The following is a 22,406-nucleotide window of genomic DNA, read 5'->3' on the forward strand; positions in this document are numbered from 1 at the left end:
GCAGGAGCAGAAGTAGCCTACACCCATGTAATTAGTGATGGATTTTTCGTAGGCAGATTGTAATTGCAGTGCTTGGATGGGTTTAGGGCACTAGGGAAGGCATCTTAAACTCTGTGAACGCTTTAATACATAGGAAATGATTGAATTCTGTTTTATACCTACACTGAAGGATAAATTTTCCAGTGAAATTACTTTCTTTTCTTTGGTAGAGAGCACTGTGTTCCTCATCTTTGGCATTGCTTCCTGCAATTTCATTTAATCTTCCATCTGCCTTGCACAGTGGTCCACCAAGTTGTGCTTTGCCCAGTTTGTGTACTTTAGGAAGACCAATACCTGAGACAGTATTGGCTACTTTTTTCTTACTTCTTTGAACTGAGGTTTTCCTGCCAAACTGCCTTAGGGAAAAAGCAACTTTTCATGTCCATTTGCTATACTTATTTCAAAAATCTGATTTCTTTCTAGTGACTCTTCACCAGCCTTTTTTCTTTCTAGATTTTTTTTTTTCTCCCAGCAGCTTCCTTTTCTCCCAGCAGGTGCCAACTTGGCACAGCCCAGGCTTCCTCTGAACTTGGTGGTGGGGCTGTTTCCAAGACTGTTGAACAGGGAGCTCTTATGTGAGCAACTGCAGCTGGAATTTTGCTTTTTCTCCTCCTCTCCCCCCCCTGCTTTCCCCTAGCTCCCTCTGCAGCAGCAGTGTCTTCACAGCCTAGCGAGCCAGGAAGGGAGAGCACTTTTGCCTCCTGCCAGGAGCACAGCATGGATAGATGCTTGGTTCAGTGAGGATAATACGCATTGCATAGGTCTGTAGCTGCACATAGCAACCGTGCATCTCTTCTAGCTGAAATGACATGCAGAACTGCCACCAGTCTCCCCGCTTTACTTGGATTTCCTTCTGCAGGAGCTTGAGAATGAAATCCACTGTCTCTCATGAACTTCAAAAGAACACTGGGACAACTGAGATAAGTAATCTATTCAAGAAGTAATAACAACAGTGATCTGGGAACTGTTTACTGCTTTAGTGTTCAAACATAATGAAATGGCACTACTGCCTGTTGGAATTTTACTGGCCTCTTATTGTATCTGAACTATAAAAAAAATGGCACTGTGAAGTTTATCTTATTAAGGAAATAAGCTGTTCAAGCATAAGAAAGATACAAAAGGGATATATTGTCACTTGTCACAAACTGGCTCTGTTTTAAAGCAAAGTTTTTTTGTGCCTTAATCATTATGAAAAAAATATCTTCACAGTAGATCTGCAAATGCTTATTAGGAAAGTATTATTATTAGCTTTAATATAAGAACTGATATTAGCATGGATTTAGCATTAGCATTTAATATTAGCATTAATAGAAGCTTTAGTATTGAGTTTTAGTGATGATAGAGCAGAAGTTACAGGAATGTAAAGGTTTTATAACAAATGGGTGGTAGAGAAAGAATAGACAAGTATTCAGAAACTACTGGTGTTCTTTTTACAAAGAGACTGGAGAATGCCTGGAAAGGCAATTCTTAAACAACCTGTTTCTTGGACTCTCTGCCCTTTGTTTTTTTCTTTCACATGTAGTAACTAGGGGAGAAATACTGAGGAGAAAAACAAATTACTTTTTCAAATTGCACCTCCCTCAATGCCACCCTTCAACACTTCTCTCTTTAATCTTCTGATTTTCTCCTCTGCAGCCGATTAAGAAGGAAGGCTTCCCTTGTAGACAATTTACAATGCCATGTTTTAGTTTCAGTGCTGTCTGAGCTGTTTGGAAACACATGGAAAGTTAGTAGTTAAGGGCCTGCATCACACTCTGTAGTATTGAACTGTGTGGTGTTTAAATAAGTTGTATAGTTTAAAGCAGGAAGGGATTAATTGGCCTTTTACTTTGTTCTAGGCTACTACATTTTGTCCAGATAATCCTAATAAAGGCCAGGTTGGACAGGGCTTGGAGCAACCTCGTGGAAGTTGTCCCTGCTTGTGGCAGGGGGTTGGAAATGAATGATCTTTAAGGTCCCTTCCAACCCAAACCAGTCTGTGGTTCTATGATCATACAGTGGTGTTTGTGCTAGGCTTTATACCAGAGGTACTACCTGGTTAAAATCATGTGCTCTGTTGAAGTAGTTGTAAAAAAAAAAAAATCTGTTTTTTACAACTCTCCTGGAATTTCCTGAGGGGCGAAAAATACTGCACTCCTTCATCATAGAATAGTTGGGGTTGGAAAGGACCGACCTTAAAATCATGAAGTTCCAACCCCCCTGCCATGGCCAGGGACACCTGTCGTTTAAGCCCAGCTGGCAACCCAGAAGCATTCAGCCGCTCACTCACTCCCCCCCCCTTCCTCCCCCCTGCTCCCAAAGGGATGATGAGGAGAATCGAAAGAATTTAACTCCCACTGTTTGACATAAGAACAGTCCAGTAACTAAGGTATAACACAAACCACTGCTGCTGCTACCACCAATAATAATAATGATAAGGGAAATAACAAGGGAAGAGAATACAACTGTTCACCACTCGCCAACTGCTACCCAGCCCAACCCAAGCAGTGATCTAGCCCTTCTGGGTAACTGCCCCCAGTTTCTATACTGGGCATGACGTGCTGTGTTATGGAAATACCTCTTTGGTCAGTTTGGTCAGGTGTCCTTTCTCTGCTTCCTCCCAGCTTCCCCTCCTCCCTGGCAGAGCATGAGACTCAGAAAGTCCTTGGTCGGAGTAAAAATTACTGAGCAACAACTGAAATCATTGGTGTTATCAGTGATATTCCCAGTCTGAAAGTCAAAAACACAGCACTGCAGCAGCTACTAAGACTGTGAAAAATGGCTGCTACTGCTGAACCCAGGACAATACCTCACATTAAACCATGTCACCCAAAGCTCTATCCATCCCGGCTTTGAACACTGGCAGGGATGGAGCATTCACAACTTCTTTGGGCAACCCATTCCAGTGCCTCACCACCCTCACAGTAAAGAACCTCATCCTTATATCCAATCTAAGCTTCCCCTGTTTAAGTTTTAACCCATTACCCGTTGGCCTATCACTACAGTCCCTAATGAAGAGTTCCTCCCCAGCATCCTTATAGGCCCCCTTCAGATATTGGATGGCTGCTATCAGGTCTCCACACAGCCTTCTCTTCTCCAGGCCCCAACTTTCTCAGCCTGTCTTCATTTGGGAGGTTTTCCAGCTCCCTGATCATCCTTGTGGCCCTCCTCTGGACTTGTTCCAACAGTTCCATGTCCTTTTTATGTCACTGCTGCCAAAGAAAGTATAGGTGTCACTGATCTTAATAGTGGGTATCACTTACTTCAAAAGGTAACAGGTTTTTCCAGTCCTTTCAAAAACTGTCAGGAGGACTGCCTAAATCAATTCCTAATGGACAGAACCTACCAACAAGTGAAAATTATAGCTTATTTGATTGTTCTTGCTATATTTTCTTTTTCTTTTTTGTTTCTCTACTTTTCCTCCTGAAATTCATTACCACCATGACAGCAAATGGTTTCAATGAAAGGACAGTTCACTCTGATTTAATTTTCTCAAAGGTTGTGTTACTTGTGTTTTCCAATCCCACAAAACAATATAAATAATAAAAAATACATCATAATGTGTTCACAGTAGATTGAGTCCTCACTGTAAGAGTCAACCTTGTTTCCCAAAGGAATCTAAGCTACTCTCCTGATAGATGTTGTGGAAGTTGATAGTATCATTGTTGTTGTTGCTATTATTATCATTTTATTAGATATTTTGTGCCTTAGGGACAGGAATATGAGGTGGCAGTTGCTACGGAAACTAGTTTGAAAAATGTTATCAAGAATCAGTGAATTTACTTGTATGAGCTGTCACTGTGGACATAAATTAGACCTGTCATCATTGGTTATGTGCTCTCTTTGGGGTGGTAGTGGTGTTAATCTGACATTAATTCTGTTATTTACAGCAACAGTAAGGCTCCTAATGGAGTCAATGTTTTCATTAATTTCTTTTTGTTATATATCCTGATGCTGAGCCTAGTCTGTTTTCCCAAGATACTACTACAGAAAAAAAAACCAACCAAAAAACAAAAAACTTCTTGTTTATTTTTAATTCCACAAATACTGGCAGTTTATGTCGCAGAGATATGAAGTGGTAAACTCGTATGACAGAACACAGACTTTTTCTAGTGTGACAGAACTCTGCATCCTTCTGGGTTGGTCCTTGGGGGTGACAATTCAGCCTTACAGTTATTCCATATCTATAGCTGTTCTGCCCCGTTACCCTTATACCCCAGTCTGCTCTTCCTGTAGCTCCCCTTTGCATAAAATAGAAAATCCATTTTAATCAGCTAGTGTCGTCTTAGCCAATTGCTGCCTTTGGGGAACTGAATGCAGGCTCTTAATTCTGCATTTTTCAGCAAGACATTTCAACAAGTACACAGTTTTCTTCCCAGAGAAGGGGTAGTTATTCTGACTTTATGTCCTTGTGTGACATGAAACTTCTTATTCATATGCTACTTACTTTTTCCTTTCCAAATGCTGCCCTCAGGGCCATTTTTTAGTACTGAGATCATCTCATGTAACCTATAGGTGATAAGTTTCCCCTACATCTACTCATTCCTTGAAGAGTTCTTTTGCTTAGTAATTTTTCACCTTCACAAGCTAGAGATGTATTTCTTATTTAAGTGTTTGGTGTATTTTCAGTCTTACGTCGTTCTTTTTTCATTTCATTCAGTTTTCATCGGCTGTATCTTTCTGATTAGGAGAATTAGTATGACGATTGTCAGAAATTTTCACTGGGAGGAGAGAAACTAATCCTGAACTACCCTCTAGTTAGAAACCTCTTGTTACAAAATACTGTAAGGCTTTCTAATCAAGCTGGGAAGGGCAGCAACCGCCTTACTCTTTTATAAGGAGATAAAAGGAGATAATTATCCTGGAAAGCTGAGGCCAGCCAAATTTAAATTAGAAATGAGTACTTTTTAACTTGATTAACTGCTAGAATAAACTGTCATGGAAGGTGTATTTTTCTCATCTTTTGATGTCATTTATATCACTTTTAGAAAATACGCCTTAGCCAAATGCAAGTTAAACTTTCATTAAATGCAAATTAGTTAGCTCAGTGTAAAGGTAAATGAGTGACAGACAGGAAGTCGGACTGGGCTGAATGCTTCATAAATCAACACTGCAGTTTTCCTTCATTGCTCTCCTGGTTTTTTTTTTTTTATCATTCACAAGATGAAGCTGACCAGAAGTATTATTTTGGTATCATGTTTTTTGTTGCTAGCTTGTGGATTAAAAAAACTTCTCTACTATTTGTAAAAATTCATGAGAACTGAGAGAAAAGTACCTGAATGTAGGAGACTGACACTGTCTCTTATATTTCTATAGCAACTCCTTCAATGCAAACCTGTAGGCTGTGGACAGACAGCTCTTTGGATTTACTACCATGCTACCACTTCATTAGACTGCATGTGTTAGATTGTTACTGGTTCTTGTCATCCTAGTTATGATTATATTCTTATAAGCAGGATCTGGTCTCACATATGATTTCTTTCCGGATGTGGATTCCTGCTACTTTGAAGCAACCAGATCTGGCAAAGTAATTTCATTTTAAATGAGCATATAGTCATGAGATTCTTAAAATATTTTGTTGTTTAGTAAAGGACTAGATGAGGTTAACTGAACCTGGACAGTTCTATCTCTATTTCTGATTCTCTCTACTAGTGCAGTGATACTGTTTTGGTTTTACTTGCTGCACAAATAAATGTGCGTGTCTTCCTCCCCTATTATATTTGTTTTCTGTGCTGATAAGGCTGCAGGAGGAAAACATTCTTATTAGTAAAGGGTGGAAATTTAATAATAGGATTAACCCGTTTTGACATTTGCATTTTAAACCTTCATGTCTGATGACTTTTTTATATGAGCAGGTTCAGTTTCATTTTTGTTCAAGATTAATCTTGTTATGATTGTTCAAATGTCATTTCTCTACACCTGTGTATGTATGAGGTTAGCCAATACAGTTTTTGACTGAATTGTGATCTCCAGACACTCATTTCATTTATGCTTTTTTTTTTTATTTTAAAATTGCTATGAATTATTCAGACTCAGGGAGTTTCTTTGCTATGCTAGTTTTGGACATTGAGTTCTTGCACCATGTTATGTTAAATGTTTCTGGAGTTGCATATCACAGTCAGAAATCTGTGTCTGATTGCAGTATGCTTCAGTGCGATGTATGGAATTAGGAAGATTAGCAAGTAAGTGAAGTGAGAGATCTATTCACCACATTGTATATTGCACAATAATTTGACTGGGTTTCTGTGTCCACAGTTTTTTGAAGAACAGTAGAATCCAATGAAGGAACACTGCTAATTTGAGGGATAATAGAAATAGCAAACACAGGTTTTCCTTTGTAATTTTAAGACAAACTTAGGCAGCTGCTTTCATTTGATGGTTGCAGAGCAGCCTGAGACTTTCATGGATCCTTTATTACAAATTTATTTATGTACATACACACACAGAGAGACATCCAAATGCAATCTTTAGTTAATACCTTTTCTTAAATACTGTATATGTATTGAGGACCATCATATTTATGAATATTTCTGTAAGGAAAAAGTCTGTTGTTTTGTTTAGAATGTTTTCTCAAAATTATTTCAAAGGACAAGCAATATTTATCCTTGGCTTTTATTCAGATTGTTGGGCTCAGGCTTTTTATAATATGTTTTAACTAGTGATCAGTCATTTTGATATACTTTGTGACATGTCTCAAAATAATCCACATTTTCATCTGGAGCATGAGGCTAGAAAACCCCCAAGTACAACCTTTCATCTATCCTTTGCCTCCTATTACTAACATTTTTAGGAACAGCATTTACTCCTATTGTAATCATGGGCTTAAAGCATTGTAGAAACTTCCTATGTAATTCTATTTATGCAGGGATTTATGATGGGTTCTGGAGGGTTTATAAATCTGAATGTCACTGGAGTTCTGTATAAGCTTTTGAGAATCTTAACCATCTCTCTGTGTACCACTTCACTGTCAGTTTAAATGGTAAAAAAATATAAAAAAAATAGGAAAATAGAAAACCCCTCACACTTGATGATTTGTGCTTTGTTACTATAGTGATGAATCTTGTATGAAAACCCACACAGTTCTGACTGGAATCCAGACATGCAGATACTTATCAGAAAAGACAACAGAAAGAGAATAAATTCAAAAGTATAATACTGAATGGTGGTGTGAATCAAATCCATTTCAATGAAATTATTATCTGAGCTTTTTTCTGGAGCTTGTTATTTCAGACACTGTTGTTAAATAGTTCTTCCAGACTGATTTTAAGCACAGAAACCATGGGCTCTTGGTGGGCCATAGTGCAGGAAGCCTAAAATTAAACTGAAAGTCCAGATCTGGCTGACATTCCCGGGTGGTGTGACACCTTCAATATGTAGTCTTTCATTGTGTGTTTCCCTTATCCTAGTGCAGGAACCATAATTATTAAATATTTTCGTAGAAGACTCCCTTTGTGTCTTCAAAATTCACAAGATCACGAAATGGTTTGGATTGGAAGGGACCATAAAGATCATCTGGTTCCAAACCCCCTGCCAACACCTTCCACTAGACCAGGTTGCTCAAAGCCCTATCCAACCTGGCAATTCCAAGACATTTTTCTTCTTAAGTCTTCAATTTATTTTTTTTTCCAGTTAAATCAGTTCACCTTCTCTCAAAGTAGCTTCTGTACAGGCTGTGAGGCTGAGGTTTGCTTGTAAACCCTGTAGCTGCCAAGTCCCCACTTGTGGGCGTGGGGTCCTTGCTCTGGGGATTGCTGCAAATTAGCCCCAGAGCATTTTGTCCCTGAGGCAGTGACAGGAACTAGATGAGTCCTTTTGCTTCTCTTCTGAGGGTATCCTGTCCAAATGATTTTAGCTCCTATTAAGTTGGATTTGGAATTACTCTCCAATTTTCATTGTCACTCTTGTTGATCTTTTATGAATGCTGATTTTTTTAATAGGGTTGGCTACTGAATTTAAAAATCCTAAATTTAAATTTGGAATTAAAGAATAATAAAGTTTAAAATTTAAATTCTAAGAATTTTCCACTTGTGTGTTAAGCAACTAGTTAGTCTAGTAGTCCTATTTCATAGAAATGTAAGGATTTTGTTGAATTTGTTATTAAAAATGTACTGTAAGAGTTGTATTGCTTTGCTTCCCACCTGGTAAGTGGCAGGGTCAGAAGGTGCAGGCAGCCTTGGATCCTGGACTGATTCAGACTCTAAGGGTGTAATACCCCAATGATTTCAGCATCTTGTCTATGAACTATGAAGGTTTTAATCTCTTTATAGCTCTGAGGTCACCACAGTTCTGGGTTTAAAATGTTTAATAATACCTATTTTTAATAGATAATAAAACCAAAGAGGATAATATATCTTGAAATTTCAGATTAAACTTCACAGAAGCTAAAGTTACTCAAACATAGCTCATATACAAGCTTCTTCATCTGTCTTGAGTGTGCAAGGCATTTGATGCTATCCCACATCACATCTTTGTCTCTAAATTGAAGAGGCATGGATTTGATGGATGAACCACTCAGTGGATAGGAATTGGCTGGACGGTCACACTCAAAGACTAGTGGTCAAAAACTGTATGTCAAAGTGGAGATCAGTGATGTGTAGTGTTCCTCAGGGGTTGGTACTGGGCCCACTGGGGGCTGTTTAATATCTTTGTCAGCAACGTGGACAGTTGGATAGAGTGAGAGAATTGGGTTGGTTCAGACTGGAGAAGAGAAGGCTCTGCAGAGATCTTACAGTAACTTCCAGTGCCTAAAGGGGCTACAAGAAACCCAGAGAGGGGCTTTGGACAAGGGCCTGTAGGGACAGGACAAGGGGGAATGGCTTTAACCTGACAGAGAGGAGATTGAGATGAGCTCTTAGGCAGAAATTCTTCCCTCTGAGGGTGGTGAGGTGCTCTCAGAGGTTGTCCGGGGAAGCTGTGGCCATCCCATCCCTGGCAGTGTTCAAGGCCAGGTTGGACAGGTCTTGGAGCAATCTGGTTTAGTGGAAGGTGTCCCTGCCCATGGCAGGGGGTTGGAACTGAATGAGCTTTAAGTTCCCTTCCAACCCAAACCATTCCATGATATTCACACTCACTCTAATTCTCTACTTTGTAATATCTGAACCTTTTTAAAGAAGTTTTTACACTATCATATCTTCACAGCATATGCTACACAAAGTTATGACACCTCCTGCTCTGAGGTGAGGACCATAGTGAAAGAGGGGCAATTCACTTTTTGAGTGTTTTAAGTTATATCTGTTATTTCAAGTCAGAAAAATAATCTCCTTCAAGATGATAATAAATTAAGCTAATTATTGCAATCCTATCTGTTAATGACTTCTATATTACATGGATCAGAAAGCTGCCTTTAAAATTTCTATATCTCATTGTTAAAATGCTGGTGCTACTGTGGCTGTGACAATTTAATCTTCCTTTGTCATTGTGGTGATAGTGTCCTTCTCCATGGTCTGGAAAAGTCACTTATAAATGAGATCAGCACTTTCTACCTCCTGAAGCTCTAACAGTGGTTACAGTGAAATTTTATTGAAATAACAAGTTTCCCTCAAAAAAAAAAAAAAAAAAAAAAAGCCCTCATCAATAACACCTGCCTCCCTCTTCCACCCTGCCCAAGCCAGAGGGGAGAAAGCAGAGACAGCAACCTTCCTCCTGTTTATGGTCACTCAGCTAGATCTAAGCTAGGACCATATCTAAGAGTTGCCCTATCTTGTCAGACTAATGGCACACCTATCTATTTTGTCTTTGGGGCAACTATAAGGCCAAGGTTGGATGGTGCTTTAAGCAACCTGGTCTAGTGGAAGGTGTCCTTGCCCATGGCAAAGAGAGTTGGAACAAGGTGAGCTTTTAGGTCCCTTCCAACCTGGCCTTGAACACTGCTAGAAATGGGGCAGCCAAAGCTTCTCTGGGCAACCTGTGTCAGTGCCTCAACACCCTCATGGTGGTTGTTGTCTTGTGTTTAACTGGCTGAGTTGTGAAGCTCGTAAGTTCTGGCTAATGTCTGGATGAGGAGTAGGAGAAACTGATGGAGTCTTAAAAAAGTATATTATGAGCCCAGGTAGGTTGGAGAGAAGTCTGTCTGTTTGAAGAACATGAGTTTTATAGTTGCTGTGTGAGAGCTCAAAGGTGGTAGGTAGTCCATTAAGCTATTGTACTTAAGGTAAGTGCATCTACTTCAAAGCTTCACTTAAATAAGATGAACAGTGCCTTCTTACAGCTCATGTCTTGCTTAGGAACTTGTGAAAAATAGACTTTTTTTTTTCTTATTTATTTTCCTCTTCAGGCAACACTTCATGTGATACCAGTTAAGTATTTTGGTGGTGGTGACTCATTTGATAAAGAGGTAAATGTCCAGATGGTAAAACCACTTGGCAGTAGCTGCAAGTAAAAGGAGTTTATTTGAATAGATATTTCTTTGCCAGCTCAGTAGTTTGCTAAAATTATAATTTAAAAATAGACAATTAAGGAAATTGAGTGAGTTTATTACAGAATTTACCAGCTCAAATACTGAATTAAAAATAGGCTTAAATAGTGATAATGGTCAATTTCTGGAAGATTATTGTTTCATTAATTTTCTCATTTCAGAATTTCTGTCTTACCAGAATTAAAATGTTCTCTGTGAGACTTTACCTACGGACACGTATTTGTACTGTGCACTGTGCAGATCTTGGTTTTAAAGTGTTCGATCAAAAATGAAAAAGTTTTGGTTCTGTGCTGAACTTTCCTTCCCTCTATTGGAAGAAAAGAGTATTCAGGAAGAATCACTCAAATTTTCTTTTTTGGTTAGTGGTTTTTTGAGGGGTCATACATCAATCTTTGGCCATTGTTCAGAGAAAGGACATGGCGTACATGAAGCTGTTCTCATATTCTTAGTATTTGACATGAAACAAAAGATTTTCATTGCTGCTATGTACTCCTGGCTTATGTGCCTCTCTTCCCTCATTTCCTGTTGAATATTTACATAGATAGTACGTAAACTATCAAAGCAAATACTGCTTTTGCAGAGTATTTCACACTGGGGGTTTTGATACTTGTTTGAGCCTCAAGGAATGTTTTCAATATCCATAACAGCAAAATTATTCCTTCCTAGTAATTACATGGTTTTGTGATTTCTCAAGAGGAGGAGAAGAATAAATTTAAAATCATTGGAATATGACAAGAAGAGGACCTCTGGAGTCATAAAGATCAGTTCTTGTTTGTATATAAGAAGATTGCTTGAAAATAATTTTAATATATGTATCAAATTGAAAAAAAAAAAAGAAAAAAGCAGGGGCACTCAGTACTCCTGCTGGAAATCTGTTCTAAAATTTCATTTCTCTCTTGATTAAAGAACCTTTTTTTAATATCCATCTTCATTCCAATTTATAGAATTTCTTAGGGATTATATCTTGCATGCCTAATCCTTCTTCAGAAAGACAGCCAACCTTGCATTAAAGACTTGTTGTAAAGGATTTGTTAATTCCCCAGGCATCTATCTGAATTGCACTTACTGCTACCATCAATTTGCATTGTTTCTTTTATATTGTTTTTTTAAGGTTTGAATTTTACTGACTACTTCTTTCAGCTACTGAGGGGTTTCTTTTATGAATTGTAGTACTGAAAAGGCTCTGTAACATTGAATGTTTTGTACATTGTTAGACCATGAGCAAATTGACTGTGCTCCTGCTTTTCTTTAAGTCTTTCTTAAGGATTGTAGACAGCTGGGAGTCCTTGAAGGAGGTGCCCTGAAAAGGGCTTCTCTCCTTCACTTCTTAAGCAAAGAAGCAACATTAACTCCAGAATCCCTGGCAGTGTTCAAGGCCAGGTTGGACAGGGCTTGGAACAACCTGGTCTAGTGAAAGGTGTCCCTGCCTATGCAGGAGGTTGGAACTGGATGAGGTTTAAGGTCCTTTCCAACCCAAACCATTCCATCATTCTATAACACAACCTGACTGAGGAGGCATAGGGTTCATCTGAACTTCTTACTACTGCACAGGAGAGTCACAAATTGGATGAATAAGGCTGTCTGCATGCAATCCTAAAGCTTAGCAGATATTTTAAAGGGATTTGAAATTCTGGTGTTCTGAGAAAACAAAAAAGCCCCACCTCAAAGTAAAAGAAACACTTCACTTGGCTTATTTTGTGGATTTAATGTTTAGCGAGGCTGGTGTAGGCTAAGAAAGGAAATGGCAAACTGCTGTCTTTTAAGGAATACTTCTGGTTTATTTTTCTCTTTCTACTTTGTAAGCGTATTTGCATATACTAATAAGGAGCCTTGAGCCTCAAGGACATAACTGAAATCCAAGAATGTATTACTTCCCCAAATTTGAAAATGTGCACTTTGAAATTGTTTTTTATATGAAGGCCTGGTCTTTTTCACAGTGTGATATTACGAGATCTTTTCCTCACCTGGAAAGTTAACGCAATTAATGAATCTTGCTTTAGTGCTGCTGTAATTTTTGTTGTTGCCGATTTCTTTTAGATTTACTTTATTTTATTTGAAGGAAACAGAAACGATATGTTTGCAATAGCCTTCTGCTTGTCCATGTGTGTGATAGGAGTAATATTACTTCTATTACACATGTGATAGGTTAACCCTAACCTGATGCAAAGTCCCACCAGAGGAGCTCTATCGCTGCCCTCCTCAAGTGGACAAGTGAGAGAAAATACAATGAAAGGTTTATGGGTCGAGATAAGGGCAGGGAGAGATCACTCACCAGTTACTGTCATGGGCAAAACAGACTCAGCCCAAGGAAATCCATGTACTTTATTACCAACCAAATCAGTTTAGGATAATGAGAAATAAAACCAAATCTTAAAACAGCTTCATCCCACTTCTTTCTTCTTTCTGGGCTCAGCTTCACTTCCCATTCCCTCCACTTCCTCCTTTCCCTGCCAGTGCTGGGGGACAGAGAATGGGGGTTGTAGTCAGTTCATTTCATGTTGTCTCTACTGCTCCTTCCTCCTTATGGGAGTACCTCACACTCTTCCTCTGTTCCAGCATGTATCACTTCCGTGGGGTGCATCTGTCAGGAGTGAGCTGCTCCAGCATGAGTCTCTTTCACAGGGTGCATCCTTCCAGAGCAGACTACTGCAGCATGGATCCCCCACAGGGTCACCAGTCCTGCCAACAAACCTGCTCCAGTCTGGGTTCCACTCTCCAGGGTGCCACAGGTCCTGCCAGGAGCTTACTCCAGTGTGGGCTTCCCACAGAGTCACAGCTTTCTTTGGACACACCCTGATCTGGTGTGTGGTCTCATGGGAGACCCATGGTGTCTCCATGGGCTGCAGGTGGGTATCTGCTCCACCATGGACCTCCACGGGCTGCAGGGGCACATCCTGCCTCACCATGATCCTCACCATGATCCTCACCATGATCCTCACCATGATCCTCACCATGATCCTCACCATGATCCTCACCATGATCCTCACCATGATCCTCACCATGGGCTGCAGGGGAACCTCTGCTTTGGCACCTGGAGCAATTCCTTCCTTCTGCACTGACCTTTGGGTCGGAAGGGCTATTTCTCTCTCAGATTCTCAGTCTCTGTGGTTGCAGTTTCTGCTGCTCATGGGTTTTCCCTCCCCTTTTAAAATAAGTTATCCAAATGTGCTACCACTGATGGGCTTGGCCTTGGCCAGTGATGGGCCTGTATTGGAGCCAGCTGGCATTGGCTCAGTTGGACATGGGGGAAGCTTCTAGAAACTTCTCACAGAAGCCACACCTGTAGCTCCCCTGCTACCAACACCTTGCCTTTTAAACACAACACAACAGACAACACAATAATTTCTGCATGTCAAACTATAATGTCTGCAATTTCAGGGTAAGGAATCTCTTTTCCTTCTAATCGTTTGTAGATATAATGAATCTATATTAATTTTGGAGATGAGCACTATATTAATTCTATAAATTGTTTTTCTATGAGAGGATTAAAAATGAATATCAAAATACCAGTTAGGAAACAAAACAGTTATTAAGCCATAAAAGGCAATACTATCGATATTCTTTAAAAGGTTACAATCTTGAGAGAAAGTGTGTGTGTATAATCTGGCCATTATTAATAACATCTCTGACAGCTGTTAGACTAGAGGTAACACATATAAACCCCATATATATAAATTATAGTTTACATATAAAAATAATAATTAGTGTGCTGTATTTCAGGCTGCATATCAGGATATCCTGAATTAGTGAGATAATTAATGCATGGGATTAGTTGTCTAAATATTTACATAGATCTTCTTTCAAGGTTGGAAACAAGCAGTATTTAGAAAGTCTTATGTACTCTCAAACCTCAATACGAAGAGTGTAGTACAGCCTCATTAAGATCATTTACTTGAGCAATTCATGTTCCTGAGAGTGTGATCAGAAAAGGAATGAAGAAAAAGTTACAAAGATATGAATAGCAACTGGATATATGATTGTCACCAGATACTAGTATTTTAGAAAGGCTCCTGTTACGTCTCAGTTAGTTCTGGCTACAAGTTGAGAAAACAAAGTAATTGCCTGATTTTGGGTATATTTAGTCTTTTACTAATTTAGTGCATCCAAGATTTTGCAGGTAAACCTAGAACAAACTTAAAAATAAGTTTGTATCTCAGAAACAGCAGCCTTCTGCAATGGCACTGATGGGTTTAAAGATGCTGCTGCCACTAGGTGTCATGCTGGGGTCATCTCTTGAAGCATGAGTGATTATCAAAGGTGCTGAATGAAGGAACGACATGTCCTTTAAGTGTTTTTACATTTAAAAAGGCTAATTTTGCAGGCTTTAATTGCCATCTGCCTGATCAGTGTATCAGGACCATTCACAAGAGGCCAGAATCGTACATGTGCATGTCGCTGGGTAAGAAGTGATAGTGCCACGCGACCTCAAGCAACAGTGGCTGAATGTTTCTGCTTTCATTTCAGATGATAGAGCCCTATCACAGAGATCCTCAAGTCACACGGACCTGCTTAGGAAAACATATTTAAATTGCTTCCTGTGGGTGTGTTTGGTAACAGGGGGAAAAAGCATACACTACTTTTAGTCCTTCTCCAATATTTCTTTGTATAAAGCTCAAACGACCCAAATAGAAAAAAGGCAAACCCAACCCAAATAACAAAACCCTAGCCCAAATGCAGCTTTTTATACAGAACAACCCTTAGAAGAAAAGTTCCATTTCATAAGCACTGAATGCAATGTCAAATAATTGACTTTATTGCTATTAGTTTCATAATATGAAAATCATCATTGGATTGTGAATATGAAATCAGTATGAGGGCAGTTATTTTCTTTATTAAGCCTCCTGCATTCACTTACAGAAGTTGGTACGTTTCTTAACAGTTCCTTAACAGGGGGATCTTACCAATGTCTGTAAATACTTGATGGGAAGAAGCTGATTCAGACTCTTGTATGTGGTGCCCAATGGAAGGGCAAGAGGAAATAGGCACAAATTTGAAATGCTGGAATTTCTCATTTTCCATAAGAAAAATCTTCTAACTGTGAGGTGATTGATTCCTCAACACATTGCCCAGTGAGTCTGTAGAATCTCCTTGGAGATAACTAGAAACCACTTGGGTGTGGCTTGGGACAACCTGCTCTGTTTGCCACTGTTTGAGCAGGGGGGGGTTGAATTTAGATGACCTTCAGATGTGACTTCCAACCTCAACCCCTCTGTGGTTCCAGGTGTTTTTGTTTTTCCCATTGATCCAGCATTGGTAATGCCTAACTCCTCTTCCTTCTCACAAAAAAAATTAAAAATAAAAATAAAACCCACCCACCAAACAACCAACCTCCCCAGAAACAAAAACTCAACACATAATGCTAAGCATTGTGATCATGGGTTTTAATTGTCAAGCAGCAATGAACTTCTGACAGGCAGGTTTTTACAACAGGAAAAAAGCTTTCTTTGCACCATATACTATATGCTTAACAGCTGATGAGATAGATTTTATCTATTGAAACTATTATACCTGTTGTTCTGTCCCAAGCTTATACATAGCTGAAGTAACTCAGGTACTGTGAAAATTTCTCACTATTCTGCACTTCATTAAGGCTAGTCCTCCATACACTAGAAGTTTCTGTGCTGGAAATGGAAGTACTGTTTGGATGTATATATAGACATCATCATCATCTGCACAAACTTTCTCAGGTATCATAAAGAAAAACCTTATTCTGGCACATCTGAGTTGACAGGGGAAAAGGGTATCTTCTAGCTCACTTGGAGGATAGCACATTATGCAGTACCTGTCCATCAGTGTGATGTTTGACCTCACAAACTCACAAACTACGTTAGTAGATTTGTGCCCTCCATTGCACAAAATATGATTTTATATTAGTATTATCTGTTAAATAAATGCCTAGTCTTAGCCTCTCACCTAAATTCTCCATTTACAAACATGAAGCAGATTATATTGGGAGTTTTTCCACAAAAAAAATAAGTGTATGTAGGTCAATGCAGGTGGTGACATATGCTGCAAGCTCACACAATAGCTTTTCTGGGGTTTCTGTTCTATGCATTTAAATTCTGTTATTTCAGGCCAGTGATGTGCTGAGATACCAAAAATTTAAAATCCACTTTCAAAGATTTTTTATTTATTTCCTATTTTGCCTCTTAGTCTGTATCCAGACCAAGACTGGTTGTCTCGGTGTATAATGATACTAAATGCTTTACTTAGAGGCTTCGTGTTTGTTGCACAGTGTTTAGCCCAGCAAGACCCTAATCCATGCTCTTCATGACTTGTCTAAATGGTAGTGAAAATATATTACTGGTAATTAAAGAAGCAGAGAAGTTTCTCATTCTTTTAATTTGGTATTTTCATTTATAATATTGTGAAGTTATAATGTGCTTGTACATGGCATTATAGAATCACAGACTGGTTTGGGTTTGAAGGGACCTTAAAGCTCATCCAGTTCCAGCCCCCTTGTACAGAGATGACAGCAATGCTGAATACACATACAAGTTTCATGACAAGTGATCCTATCATATCATAAGCCAGTGTTACAAAGTACAACAACATGATAACTTTAGCCCTGTTCCCATAGGAACCCATAGGTTCCCTGCACAACAGGGAACACAGACTGGAAGTAAGGTATTACATGTATTACATAGTGCAACTTTAAGAATAAGTGCAAGAACTCTGAGTGGAAATACAGCAACATTGTGACCAGTGACTATTAAACTAATAGAATGAATGATTATAACAGGTTTGGGTGCCAAAAAGGACTGTTGTGGTTTAAACCCAGCCAGTAACTTAAATACCACACAGTCCAGTGGGACGGCAAGAAGAATTGGAGAAAAGTAAAACCTGTGGACTAAGATAAGAGCAGTTTAGTAATTGAAATAAAGTAAAATTATAAATATTTAATACACATAGAAAAAAAAATAATAAAAAACAAGGAACCCAAATGATGCATGATACAATTGCTCATCACCCACTGACTGGTGCTCAGCCTGACCTGAGTAGTGATCTGTTCTTCTGGGTGACTCCCCTCAGTTTATATACTAGGCATGACATGCTGTGGTACGGAATACCCCTTTGGCTAGTCTGGGTCAGGTGTCCTGTCTCTGCTTCCTTCCAGCTCCTTGCGCTCTTCCTCACTGGCAGAGCATGAGACTGAAAAGTCCTTGATTGGGGTAAGCATTACGTAACAACAGCTGAAAACATTGGTGTGTTATTAGCATTGTTCTCAGACTAAAGCTGAAACACAGCATTGCACCAGCTACTTAACTCTATGCCAACCAAAACCAGGATAGGCATGCTCTTTTATGTAGAATAAAATATTATTAAAATAAACAAAAATACAGATTATTTCATAGTTTTTATTTGGTGGCTCTGCAGCTGTGGGAATAAGTGAGTTAGGCAGAATTTCTTGCTAACAGCATGTATCTTCAGTTAGGAAAGCTGTTTTTAGGTAACACTAGTTTATTGGTATTATCTGTGATATGGGATAGAGCAAGTCCATACCTCCCGTATGAAGACAGGGTGAGAAAGCTGGGGTTGTTTAGCCTGGAGAAGAGAAGCTGCATGGAGACCTCACAGCAGCCTTCTAGTATCTGAAGGGGGCTACAGGGATGCCACAGAGGGACTCTTCATCAGGGACTGTAGCAACAGGCCAAGGGTGAATGAGTTTAAACTTAAAAAGGGGAAGTTCGGGTTATATATAAGGAAGAAGTTCTTCCCTGTGAGGGTGGTGAGGCACTGGAACAGGTTGTCCAGAGAAGTGGTAAATGCTTCATCCCTGTCAGTGGTCAAGGCTGGGTTGGACAGAGCCTTGGGCAACATGGCCTAGTGTGAGGTGTCCCTGCCTGTAGCAGGGGGGTTGGAACTAGGTGATCTTAAGGTCCTCTCCAGTCCGAACCGTTCTGTGTTTCTGTGATCCCATGATCCCTCAAGCTTTACCAGCCATTACAGGTTGATATACTCAGCTCAGCAATGGAACTGCTTTTAGGCCTGTGCTCTAAACTACATTTCAGTTTGGAAAAAAACGCTCTGTAAATCTTCTAAGAGAGAAGATTTCCTTTTTCTTTCAACTCTGTCCTTCAGGGTTCCATAATCATTGCAGGTCCTCTGCATTTGAAAAGCAATCACTGTAATATATTTGCTACTAAAATCTAATTAATAGTAGGCAATGAAAATGGAAGGTCTTGTTTGCTTTACTAAAGGATAAACTTTTTGCCACTCACCTTGTCTTTGGTGTGGTTTACTTTGGAGTGAACTGTTCAAATACAATGTTTGCATAAGCCTGAATGAACTTTGGGAAGCCACTCAAATGTCACATTTCCCCAAGTCTTGTCACAGTGTTCATCCAATCAGAGACTTATCTTCTGCTAGCTATTTATTTAGAAAAGTGGGTTAGAAGCTGCATCTTAACAGTCTTTTTCTTGGGAATTCTCTGACATTGGTGTGTCCTTGTTTCACAGAACGTGCATTCACTGAATGGAATTAATGAATTTTATCATGGGCTATGCACTGCAAACATCTAAGGGCGATTGCCTTTAAAGCCAGTTACTAGGAGTATGCTTCTCTCTTTGTGTTTGGTTGATCTGGAATATGATGAATGATCATAATCTCATTTGTAGTGTTAGATCTGAGACGTCACTGGTGTCATGTATATATCATGCTGCCTATATAACATGAGTTTTTGTATTGGAAAGGGCTTTAAGCAACTTGGTCTAGTGCAAGGTTTCTCTGTCCGTGTCAGGAGGTTGGAACTGGATAAGCTTTAAAGTCCTTTCCAACCCAAACCATTCTGGGTTTAGAACCAAGTTTCTTATTCATTCCTAAACCTATTGTGCTTTGTGTGGCCTATGGACTTGCCCTGTAGACATGTGGCCCTTGATGAGAGTATTGGGATTTTAGTGATTTACTAAATGGTTTCACCAAGTCTAGAATAATGTGTTCCTTCTTAAGGTCTCAGCATATACTAGAAAAATTGATGGGTTTGATGTGTTTAGGTTTATAAGTCAACCTTTCGAACATAGTATGTGTGTGATTTTCTTATGGACTTTGGGAAGGAGTCTTGGGTGACATGGTTTAATGTGTGGTGTCCCTGCCTGCCGCAGAAAATATATGGACTCAGTCAGAGATCAATATGATCAGACAAAAGCCGTTTATTACAAAGCCTTAACCCCTTAAATATTATTTCTTACATGCACTTACAGTGATTTGGCATATTATGATTGGATACATGTCCTGAAGACCCTTTGCAACTAGCATATAATTGGTTAAGCACAGGTGTGGGAACTTGACCTCGAAAGCTTGCCAACAGTCCACAGTTCTCATTACGTCAGTGAATTCCAGCTTCTTCTTATCTTGCTTGCTTAAGCTTCCTTGGGCCTCTCACGGCCTTGCTGTATCTTTCAAGATTATTCAGAGTTTATGTACCAGTTATCCATTCTCCTGTGAGAACACTGTCTCCACACCTGCCCATGGCAGGGGGGCTGGAACTAGATGATCTTAAGGTCATTTCCAACCCTAACTATTCTATGATTCTATGAGTCTATAATTACTCAATTGGAAGTTTCCATGTTTTCAAGCTGTAGCACGTATTCTTCAAATTGTGAATTTCTGCCTACTCTGTCAAGTTGATTATTTCCATGACATCAGTGACTGCTGTGGGGCATACACTGGAGCTGAGGGCTCACTTCCGAAATCACTCTTACTTTAGTTATAAAATGGGGTGGCTATAAAGATCACAGGCATGATAATGACCTACAGGAAAATAAATCTTTGTTGCATAGTTTAAACCTGAAACAAAATAAACAATAAATTTTTCACTTGTGTATTTGGTTGATAGGCTGTAGGTCCTTATGCAATTAAAACTGCCAAGGTAAACATAATATGAAAAATTCTCTATTTGTGGAAATGAAAGGAAAAGATACAGTTCAACAGAAAATTCAATGCAGCATATTTACCATAAAATGATTGAGACTGGTGAAATAGATAAGGTATGTTCTTGTGTACAACTGCCAACAACACAGATAAATATGAGAGAACAGATTTAGAGGAGGAGGTAGAAATTCCTTGGAAGATCAATAAAAAAAGGTTTGATGACACATGCTGCCTTAGGGCTCTTAAGTCTAAGCGATGGGGATGGGAATAATGTTTATAAAGCACAAGGTGAGTGGGTTGCCTGCACAGTACAGAAGAGCATTGTTTTTCTTGGCATTGTCACAGCATGCGTAGTTTCATGTGCTGTTTGTGTGTACTTTGTCTTCTGGACTTCACAAATTTTCTGTCTGGGTATTTTTCTTGCACCATTCTGAATTCTCTGTTATGACAGATTGTAATCTATTCTGCATAAATTACAGTTAGGGTTGGGTAGCTTTATTTAGCAGATTCATATTTCTTTTTTGATACATTATTCTGGATTTTTCAGTGGTTTCTTTCTGAGTTTCTACTCTCAGATTGCAGTTACAATCCAATATGTAAGCCTAAATCATCTCAGCCTTTGAAGAGAACAAGATTGGTCCTCACCTTTAGATCATTCATAATCTTAGAAAGGTTTGGGTTGGAAGGAATCTTAAAGCTCGTCCAGTTCCATTTTTTCTTTCATCTTTCTGTCTTTTTGTTCTGTCATATAAAACCCATGATCCCTTTGCTCCTTTTTACATGATGTGCAGAACTCCAAAGTTGCTTTCACAGTCCTTCTTGCCTGGCTTTATAACTGTTCTGGGAAACAGTAGCCAGGGCTTTCTTGCAGCCACACAGTGCTTGCAGATATACTGAGCAGTAATTTTTCACATTCTTCAGCTGCCCTGGCCATATAAAAGCCCTATGTACGGCAAGACCACTCCAGCCCTTCTTTCAGGCAGTTTTTTAACTTGTTTTGCTTTGCTCTTGGAACAATGGCCCAGTAATAAGAACAACGAAAGTGTATGACTTTGTTCTAATTGACTGGTATTTTAGAACATGTACCATAGTCATTTTGGATGACTTAACAAATCCTAAAGGTGTGATTCCTTATAAGCAATGCTACCAGCCACCCAGGATTCATTTATAATAGACCGCTATTCTTTCTGAAAATAATTTCTGAATGTATATATATGTAAATCAAGCCTACTGTGTGTGAACAGTGATTTCAGTACATCAAGCCTGTTAAAACTCTTCTGTACAGGAGATCTGCATGAGAAATGTAGTGGAACCACTTGCTTCCTGACCAAGAAATCCCATGACTGAAATAAAAAGCATCTGTTCCCATGTTTAGCTACATCAGAGACCAATTTAAAAGTTTGTTTAGGTGTAACATTCCCACTGAAAATTGCTACCTTTAAAACTATTGATCTCAAATTTTAAGTATCAGGAATTTTGCAGACTGAGGATATCAGGAGAGCTATTGCTTATTTGCTTTTTGCTGCTTTCCTCTCTTTTCCTAACAGCTTGCTCAAATAAATATTCTACTGGTAGGTTCCCCTGCTTCAGTTTGGAAAAGCAGATCAACACAATATAGTAGAAGAGGAAGAAAGAAATCCCTTCAGTTTGATGGCAGTACTGAAAAATAAAGGAAGAAAAAGATAGTTTCAGGATCAGTCAAAACTGTTGTTCTTACACCCGAATTGAGGCATGTAGTGTCAACTCATTCTTTAAAACAAGTTTAGATAATTTTCAGAAATTACTGTTGAGTGAAATATAAGATTTAAAAAAATATATCTCCTAATGCAAATTATTATGGTGTCTCAAACACTTTCATAAAGAAGACAATCAGTATTTGAGATGTTCCCTTTCCATCTCAAAATACTAGATTAATTGCATTTTGAACTTAATATTTACAAATTGAGTTCAAATTAACTTTTTCTCTGAGACTGTTTTTAATAGATGTGCTGCTTATCAGCAAGGGTGAAAATAAGAACCAAAAATAAAGGGCAGGGAGGAAATGCATGTTATACACGGAAAAACATGTAGAGAGGATTAAAAAAAAAAATCCAAATTTTCATGT

The 22,406-nt window shown here is 38.9% G+C and overlaps 1 protein-coding gene across 5 annotated transcripts in view; it reads left to right on the forward strand.

Annotated features, from left to right (window-relative positions):
• The window catches only part of LOC134157869 (leucine-rich repeat-containing protein 4C), a 536,647-nt gene that overhangs the window by 91,344 nt on the left and 422,897 nt on the right, over positions 1 to 22,406 (forward strand). The gene's annotated exons all lie outside the window — the stretch shown is intronic.

Source organism: Pezoporus occidentalis, unplaced genomic scaffold, assembly GCF_034315485.1.
Source record: "Pezoporus occidentalis ecotype Australia unplaced genomic scaffold, CSIRO_AGI_Poc_V1 ctg121, whole genome shotgun sequence".
NCBI lineage: Eukaryota > Metazoa > Chordata > Aves > Psittaciformes > Psittacidae > Pezoporus > Pezoporus occidentalis.